Source organism: Ursus maritimus, unplaced genomic scaffold (assembly GCF_017311325.1).
Source record: "Ursus maritimus isolate PB19 unplaced genomic scaffold, ASM1731132v1 scaffold_25, whole genome shotgun sequence".
In the NCBI taxonomy this organism is placed as follows: Eukaryota; Metazoa; Chordata; class Mammalia; order Carnivora; family Ursidae; genus Ursus; species Ursus maritimus.
In genome coordinates, this window is record NW_024425008.1 from 27,568,606 (window position 1) to 27,577,465 (window position 8,860).

The 8,860-nt window shown below is 48.4% G+C and overlaps 1 protein-coding gene across 1 annotated transcript in view; it reads right to left on the reverse strand.

Annotated features, from left to right (window-relative positions):
• RGS6 (regulator of G protein signaling 6) overlaps positions 1-8,860 on the reverse strand; it is a 548,980-nt gene that overhangs the window by 96,011 nt on the left and 444,109 nt on the right. The window lies entirely within an intron of this gene.

An 8,860-nucleotide genomic window follows, 5' to 3' on the forward strand; every position in this document is an offset into this window, starting at 1 on the left:
GAGAAACTTCTATGTGTTTACCAGAACCTCTTTCCTCCATTCCTTGGGTCACTAGATTATATTTCTAGACTCTTCTGCAGTTGGGTATAGATTGAGTTCTTACAATGGAATATGGCTGGAAATGACATATACCCTTCTAGGCCTGGACCATAAAAACTCCCATGTGACCCTACACACCCTTCATTCCCTATCTGCTGGCTGAATGGAGAGAACCCCAAGAACCCAGGGAGGACAGAGCCACAATGTGGAAGGAGCCTGGGCTCCTGAACAACCATGAAAATTGATGCCCATCTTGGGCTCTGACTTGATTAAAAAATAAACTTTGTTGTGTTAAGTCCCAGAAGTTGGGATTTATCTGTTTTGACATTGAGTACTACCTTAACTAATATAAAATTGTAAGAGTCAGAGGGACTTTTAAGGCTTATCTACTCCAACCCTAGCCAATATAGGACCCGCATCTATAATACCTTGGACAGGAGGTGCCATAATCTCCACTGGGAAAAACCCTAGTACCTGGGAATCACAGATTCCCCCCTAGGCAGCCTGTCCTAGTGAAATCATCTTTGATTTCTCTGAACAGAAATTTGACCCCTTCTAAATTCCTGTCTTTGGACTTAATTTCGCCCTCTGTTGATAGAAAAACAAACCCAGACCTTCTTGCTCTGGAGAGAGTCTGTCTGATATACTATCAACATTCTTCCTGAGTTTTCTCCCCTCAAGGTGAAACATACCTGCTTCCCTCAGCTATTTCCTCCCATGACATGACCTAGAGCTCTTTTCTATTTTGGTCACAATTCTCTGAATATGTTTCCTTTTTTTTTGCCTCCCTTTGAAGACGTCGCACCTAGAGCCAATGTAGGAGTAGAGGAGTCCAAATTTCTGGAAGGTTCTGAACTTCCTGTCAATTCACCTTTGTCCCTCAACCATGTCACTTGAAACCAATGCAGATCTTCAAAGGTGGCTTTGTCACCTCAGGATGGGATGTTTGATGGAAAGCAGCCTGAAAAGGGCAACATTTCTAGATGTCTGAGTCCTGTCATGCGTGGGTCTGAGGCTTGGTGTGAGAGAGAGGATCTGCCCATAGCTCTCCTGGAACAGAGTCCTAGCTGAAAACTGGAAGAGCTAGCAGAAGTCTTTAGCGAGCATTGTCCTTTTCCCCAAAATAAAGTTTCCCAGACATATGACTGGTGTCCAGAGGTGAGAGCAGCACAGGCCCGTTTCTGTCTGGCTCTCTGGAGGGAGAATGAACCCTGTGTAGTAGACAACCAGGGCCCCATCCTACTATTTCTGTGCTCCCCCAGGCCCAGCCTCCACTGACACAGCCCTGCAAGTTCCCCCCATGTCAACCTCCAAAGCGGAACTTCTAAGCTTTCCCCCACTCTCGCTCCCGGATGGCATGTATGAGCTAAACTTTGGATCAAAACCCCTCCTGTTCATTCACATTCTTTGAGCGAAAGGAGAGTATGTCTATGTGTGCTTGTGTGTGTGTGTGTGTGTGTGTGTGTGTGTGTGCATCTCCTCCAAATTATACAAGTTCAACATTTGTCCTAGGAAATGAAGAACAAAGCAGAAATCAAATAAGAACTGTAATCCCAAGTTGGGGGTGGGGGAGAGACTCTAACCTGTTTTTTCCTCAAAAGAAAAATAGTTCTTTTTTGTGGGTTGCCTGGAAACGGATAGGTTTCCAGCATCAGCAACAGCTCTCCCCCGGGCAGCCGGATTATCTTTCTGCTGAGCTTGCTGAACCATTATTTATCACCTGCCAAGATTGATTACTCACCCTGGGACAATGACAGCCCTTCCTTTCCCCTGTTAATTACTGTCATCATTAATATCCATGTCACTAATTAGTATTCATTCACATTGAAACTCCTTCCTTGCTATCATATCCGTTCCCCCCTCCACCCCACCCGAGACTTCAGCACCATTGTCTAGATTTCTACCCCTTTTTGGTTTTCTGCACTCCGTGTCTGGCCTAATTGTGCTCCCCAGTCCACCAGGCCCTGGTTTGCATTCACAGAGCTGAAGGATCACATTTAAGCCCTTTTTTTTTTTTTTTTTTTGGTCAAGAAGGGAAAGTCACAAAAGCCTCTCTCCTTTTAACCTAGCCATGTGGGGACCACAGACCTGGATCTCTTGTCCCTGATGCGGCCACCGTAACAGTCAGGGTCTTCATCTGGGGACTGGTGTGAATGTCTCGAGCCCTAGTGAGGGGTGAGCTGGGCCCCCTGGCTGTCCTGGGTCCCTGCCCCCAGTCTGCAGCAGGAGCCACCTCCCCGCTGTCCCTCACCCACTGCCGGCCTGCGCGGTGGACTTCAGCGAACACAGCAATGCCTCGAGTGGGGGACATTGCCGTTCTCTTGGGTGTGGGGTGTGTTAGGCTTTCTCGGACTAACCCAGGAGGGGCCAGCCTCCGGCCTCATGGCAGGAAGTAAATGTTGCGTGTTCAGCCCCGGGGAACAAGTAAGGGAGGGAAATCTGTCATAATATTATGTCCTTTAAAAGACCTACAATTATTACCCTGCAGAATCAGACGAGAATAGTGCAAACAACCGTCAGGAGAAAGCATTTTTCTTCTTTTTTCTCTTTCCTTTCTTTTTTTCCCTCTGGCCCCCAATCATTCTTTCCCTCCTATTCTAAAAACAATTTGAAGCAGATTATTTTTCTATTCTCTCTCAAATGAATTGTTGCCCTTTGTTACCGCTGTTGGCTTGGGTTCCTATCTTAGTCAAGCTGTCCTATCAAAGACTTAAAACCACTATAGAAACATTAGGGACAAATGCAGAATAGCTACCCTTTATCCACGAAGGTTCTAAAACACTTGGCTGAAAGTTTTCTTTTTGAGGCTAATATGGTTTGTTAGTACATTTAAGTGTACATTGATATGCAGGTACGCTTCCTGTCTCTATATGTGTTGTATGTACGTATCTCAATTATGTCTTTTACATATGTGTATTGGAAGGGTGTTTGGACACAACTCAAAAGTTCTCAAGTAAGAGATTGAATAATAAATTATGGCTCATCCGTACAATACATATTTATTGAACACCTGTTGTATTAAATGAAAGAGCAGATCAAGAACAGTGCGTATGGTAAGATGACATTTAAAAATTTTTTAAATGACATTTTTACGACAGAAAATACATATTTACATTTGTGACCTATTAATTACGTATGTATAGATATATACAGGTACTGAGAAGAAAAGGTCTGGAAGAATATTTAAAGTGTTTAGGTGATCTTGGAGAGAGGGGAGGGTCAAATTATGGGAAATTTCTATGCTTCACATGTCCTTTTTATTTGGAGCTCATATTGCTTGCACACCAAGAAAAATACTTTCCACTCTCAAGAGCAGAGAGGGAGGTGCCGGCCTCTGACACCGCCGTGGACAGGCTGTGGGAATCAGGCTGCAGACACAATGTGGAGAGGGTGAGGGGAACTCTGAGCTGCTGCCCGTGGGCCCTGAGCATGTCCTGCTCCCCGGGGAAAGGGCAGAGAGGAACGAAGGCGTGACTCGCAAAGCTGTCTTTTGCCTGAGGAGTAGAGAATAGGAGGCTCACTCCTAACCCTCAAGTTGTCACGCTCTCTGGCCATTAGGCCAACTCCGGAGCCTCGTGTAGACGCTAAAGGGGCTGCTCACTGTAGTCCTGGACTAAGGGTGACCGTCTGTACCCCTCAATATAAACTGGATTTGAGTAAGCCGGTAAGATCTTCCAATATTTTAGGGAGTTCTCTTTCTGGTTTGGTGGAGATCCTTACTATAAAAAGGTTCTACACTAAACTTTGTCCTCAGGTGTTTTAAGCACCCCCAAAGATTAAGGGATACCTGGAACTGCCTCCCGAATAAGTCAAAACCTCTGAACACTTCCCCCATTCTCCCCAAAGTATTGTATCAACCGGAGCCCAGATTCGATTCTGCAAGCTTGAGAAAAGACTGGTTCCAGGCACCTGCAAATGTCAAGTCATCTGAATCTTGGTAGCTTATAAATCATAGTCCTGATAACTGAAGCAATCAAGAACTTACTTATCAATTCTCATCATTGGGGAAAGACACCTTCACTTGAGTAAACTTTCTGGAGGCCAACTGAAGATAATAAGGTCCTGCCGTGAGTGACCTCCCAGTACTTCTCAGTCAAGGTTATGAGTCAGTTCACCCTGGGATTCTCACATACTGGTCAAGATCTCTGCTGTACCTGTGAGTGAAGAGGGCAGCTTTGTGCCACCTTATTGTGTAAGTGCCACGTGCAGGCCAACACTCACAAAGGAAGGAGACATTCCCGAGTGCCCATTGTGTTCCAGGCCAGAGGCGGGCACCTGACGCTGTAATCACATATCATCTGGACAATAATTGTGCAAAATAGAATAACTACCGTACCCATTTCACAGACGAGGCCCAGAGAGGTCCAAGGCCACATACCTATAAGAGTCAAGTCTGGAATCCAGGAAACACTCATGTCAGATACCATGTCCGCTACACATTCTGCCTCTCTTACTTCTGAATAACTTTCCAAACAGTACTCAGAAGAGTAACTGGAAAAGGGATACTCTGTACTCATTTTCTTTCCTGAAGCAGAGACATTCATTTAGGGGTAATAATGATTACTACTAATGTTAGCTATTGAGCTAATAATTCATTGAGCACTTTCTATATTCCAGGCTTTGGCATGACCTTACTATAATAATCGCATGGTGTAAATAGATTATTACCATCTCCATTTTGCAGATGAGTGGAAGCACACTCTAAGTAAGGCAGCCTTTATAGTTTTAGACCTTTCTTTTTATACCTTAGTTAAAACACACACACACAGGGGCGCCTGGGTGGCTCAGTCAGTTAAGAGTCCGACTCTTGATTTCAGCTCAGGTCACGATCTCAGGTTCCTGGGATCGAGCCTCATGTCGGGCTCCATGCTCAGCAGGGAGTCTGCTTGAGAATCTCCCTTTCCCTCTCCCTCTGTCCCTCCCCCCTCAAATAAATAAACAAATCTTTAACACACACACACACACACACACATACACACACACACACACACACACACACACAATGCAACAATTAGCTAGCAGGGAAAGTTGAACTTACTTAAGAGATGTTAAACTTTAGGACTTGGGAGGGTGGGCACAGTGAATATCTGGCAGGGAGACGGGAGAGTCAGGAGGCAGAACTGTGTGCCCTGACAAGTCTAGTGGCATTTTGAAGACTAGTATTTGGTCAAGGGGCTTGAGTTTTTCCAAGGAAAAGCACGACAAATTTCACAGATACATGCTTGTTTACCAAGCATACGAAGCAGGAAAGCACAGTGTTTATAAAGGCAGACTGGAGTTCAATTCATGCTGTGTCACTTACAAACTGTGTGACCCTGGGCAGGTCCCTGAACCACCCTCCACCCCAACCTGCATTCCTTCATGGGTCGATGGGGGAAATACTGGCTACTCAGGGGGTAAAGTAAGATCGCATATCCAAGGAAGTGCCCTATGTGCCATGCCAGCGCAGCGCCGGGGACGGAGGGTTAGCACACGTTCGCTACGGGGAGCAGCTGTGTGTTAGGGACCTCGTATTGGAGCCAAGTGTCTAATCAAGTCATCTGCAGGCCCCCAGGAAGCAGCAGCAACTAGGAACTTCTGAGGGCAGAAGGCGGGGCAGGTGCCCTCACCCCGCTGCAATTCAGTCCAATATAATGTACTGAACCTCATTCTTGTTCTGTGTGTGCTGGTCCCAGACATCCCCACACCCGCTTCCTCTCCCTTCTCTCCTTTTCTGCCTCACGGACCACCTTTCCACTCCCAGAAGGCACCACGGTCCATCCAGCTGCAGGGCCTTTGCATCAGCGATTCCCTGGGCCAGTGACACTCTTCCCTTTCTCCACTTCTGCCTCGAGCTGACTCCTGCATGTCCTTTGGCCCTGACTGCCTGAGGAAAGCCTTCACTGCTCTCCAAACCAGGTCCAGTCCTTTGGCTTTCACTCGCAGAGAATGGGGTTCCTTCTCCATCTGGAATTTGACATCGGCAATGTGAGTATTTGATCAACGTCTGCCTTCCCCTCTGTACTAGCTTCCTGGGGCTTCTGTAACAAAGTACCACCAAGGGAGGGGCTCAAAGGGCAGAAATGGATTGGTTCACCGCTCTGGAGGCCAGCCCCTGCAATCAGGGTGTTGGCTGGGTTGGTTCATCTGAGGGCGGGGAGGGAGAATCTATCCTGTTCCAGGCCTCTCTCCTTGCTTCTGCAGGTTGCCGGCAGCCTTGGCGTTTGCTGCCTTGCACACGCATCACCTGATCTCTCCCTTCATCTTCGCATGGCCCTCTCCCTGCACGGGTGCCTCGGCGTCCAACTTGTCCTTTTCAGGGGGGCACCAGAGTAAGGGATCAGGGCCCACCCTCACTAGTTCATATTAACTCATCACCTCTGTGCAAACGAGGTCACACTCTGAGATATTGGAGGTTAGGACTTCAACATATGAACTTTTGGGAAGACATAATTCAATGCCAGCACTCGCTGAACTATCACTCTGGGACAGCAGGACTCTGTCACACTGTCCTCTCTCTGGCACCGTGCGAAGAGCGGGCATGGAGTTGGGGTTTCATAAATGCTCACTGAGCAGCAGTTATATTCAAATAGACATCATATAACATGTATCCATCCATATGCACATATTCACTATATTTAAACAATTCCTCTCAATTTTTGTGACCCCCGAAAACCTCATCACAAACCAGCACCGATGTGGGCGGGCATTTTGCAACCACTGCTTTCAAGGACAGTGTCGGGGGTTCTCACCCATTGATAGGGTTCTGTTTCAAAAGTCACCTCTTTCCTTGTATAAAGAAAGCTTAACAAATGAACGCTTGAAAAAATATTAGGCAGCAATCCAAGCCTCCTTCTTTTCTTTATGCAACCCTGGCTGTCAGCTGAGGAGGACGGTGAGCACAGGAAAGGCAGTCTTTGACTCTCTACCTTGGGACTGACGGCCACCGTCCCCCTCCCGGCTCTCTGCCTGTCCCTCTGCTCACTCCACTGGCTTCCCCACCCCAGAGTTCAAACTGCCTTTGACTGGCTTTGATCCACTGCGTGTTTCTCCCTTCTTCACAGGCTTCCGCAGAGACTGACTTGGTTTTGAACAGGTTGGAGGAATGAAATCCAGACACGCCAAATATAATTTTGAACCCAGTGGGACCCATGCATTGCCACCGTATCCACTCCTAAACCAGGGCCTGGCAGGGCCACCTCCCTGAGGTTTTCTTCCAGGCCAGGCCAATCAGCTTGCTGACCTCATTGGGCGTGTGGCCACTGCACCCCTCAGTGACCCAGGGCCCACACAGCAGGAGGGAGGACCAGCAGCTGGGAACCCCCTGGCTAGTCTCCCCCCAAGCCCAGCCTCCCTGCTCAGATTCTGTGTTTCCCCGTTCTCTGAAATTTAAAGCTTCCCTGTGCATTATGAAAAATAATAGGGGGCAGGAGACCAGGCGAGGTTATTACCAACTCATAAATCAACCAGGAGGCTCTGAGGGTTGTGGCGAGGTGTCTGAGATGGGCCCCCCGGTTTGTTATCTCACCCAAGCCCCCACGATTGATTCATAACCTCATAACCCTCCTGCGTCCCAATCCCAGGCCTTATTTCTAATTGTCAGCAGCCGAGTACATGATTTGCAAGAGGAAGCGGTGGAGGCAGGCGTGGGGGTGGAGGAGAGATTAGTTTTGTCAATCAAAAGCATCCAGGGGAGGTTGGGGAGCACTCAGGATTTAGCTTCACAATCAGCTTATTAAAGAGAAGGCTGAACATAGTTACACTGATTGGGCCTCAGTGCGGGGAGAGGGAGGACCCGGCCACTGGGAGTTGTAGGCTCTGTTCCCTGAGGGTGGTGGCCGCGGAGGCCCGCCTTCCGCTCAATCCAAAGGCAGGAATGATGGGCAAGCAGACTGGGGGCTCCTGGGGAGCCGTGAGCTAATGCCAGGCCCTCCAGCAGCACCCATCAGAGAGCATTAGGAATGTTCCGAGGGCGGCCGAGTGTTGCGGGGAGGATCCGGGGAGGGCCGGAGGGGACTGGCAGGCTGCATGGCTTCCCAGCATTGTGTAATGGTTGTCTCCTTTGTGCAAATTCTGGATCTGAAATGTGGTTCATGAACACATGAATTTATATTTAAGCTGATCTGTGGGGCTAAGTCTCTCTTGAGGGGAGCAGGAAGGAAGAGCCTTTATGATGCCCAGGTCTGCAGGCTGCTGTCACTTCTCCAGAATGTGAGCCAGCCGTCTGCATTATTTCAGCAATTACCCTGATCCAGTTCCACTGCAGGCTTTGAAGTTTCAAGTCTGCAAAGTGCACTGGACATCTGCCACCACTGTGGGATTGGCGAGGTGTGCACAGCAGGGCGTGTGAGCAAGCCTGGCTTCAAGCAGAGTCTGGGACACACAGGCTCGTGAGCAAAGATTTTATCGGTTTTGCACTAATTCTACCCCAGTCCCCGGGAGCTGGCTCCTGAGCTTTGTCAGAGAACAGCTCCCGTGTAGTGGAGCAAATTTTTGCAATCAGACAGACCTGGGTTCAAGGCCTGGCTCCGCCCCTTTTTAGAGCATCACCTTGGATGAGTTACCCTACCATACGGAGCCCCAGTTTACCCACCTGCAAAATGGGGTCAACCACAGAACTGACCTCACATTCTGTTATGGCTCTTAAAATGAGGTAATAGAACAGATACGACCCAAGTCTACTTTTCACCTACAACCAGTGTGGACCCCTCCATCTGCCCAGACTGGAATCTGGAGCTGATCTCCCAGGGAAAGATCCCCAATCTGGAATCAAGCCTCTTTCACCGCTTCTCCCCAGGCCCATGTTACAGGCCCTCCGGGGAGCTCGCCACTGGTTCTAATG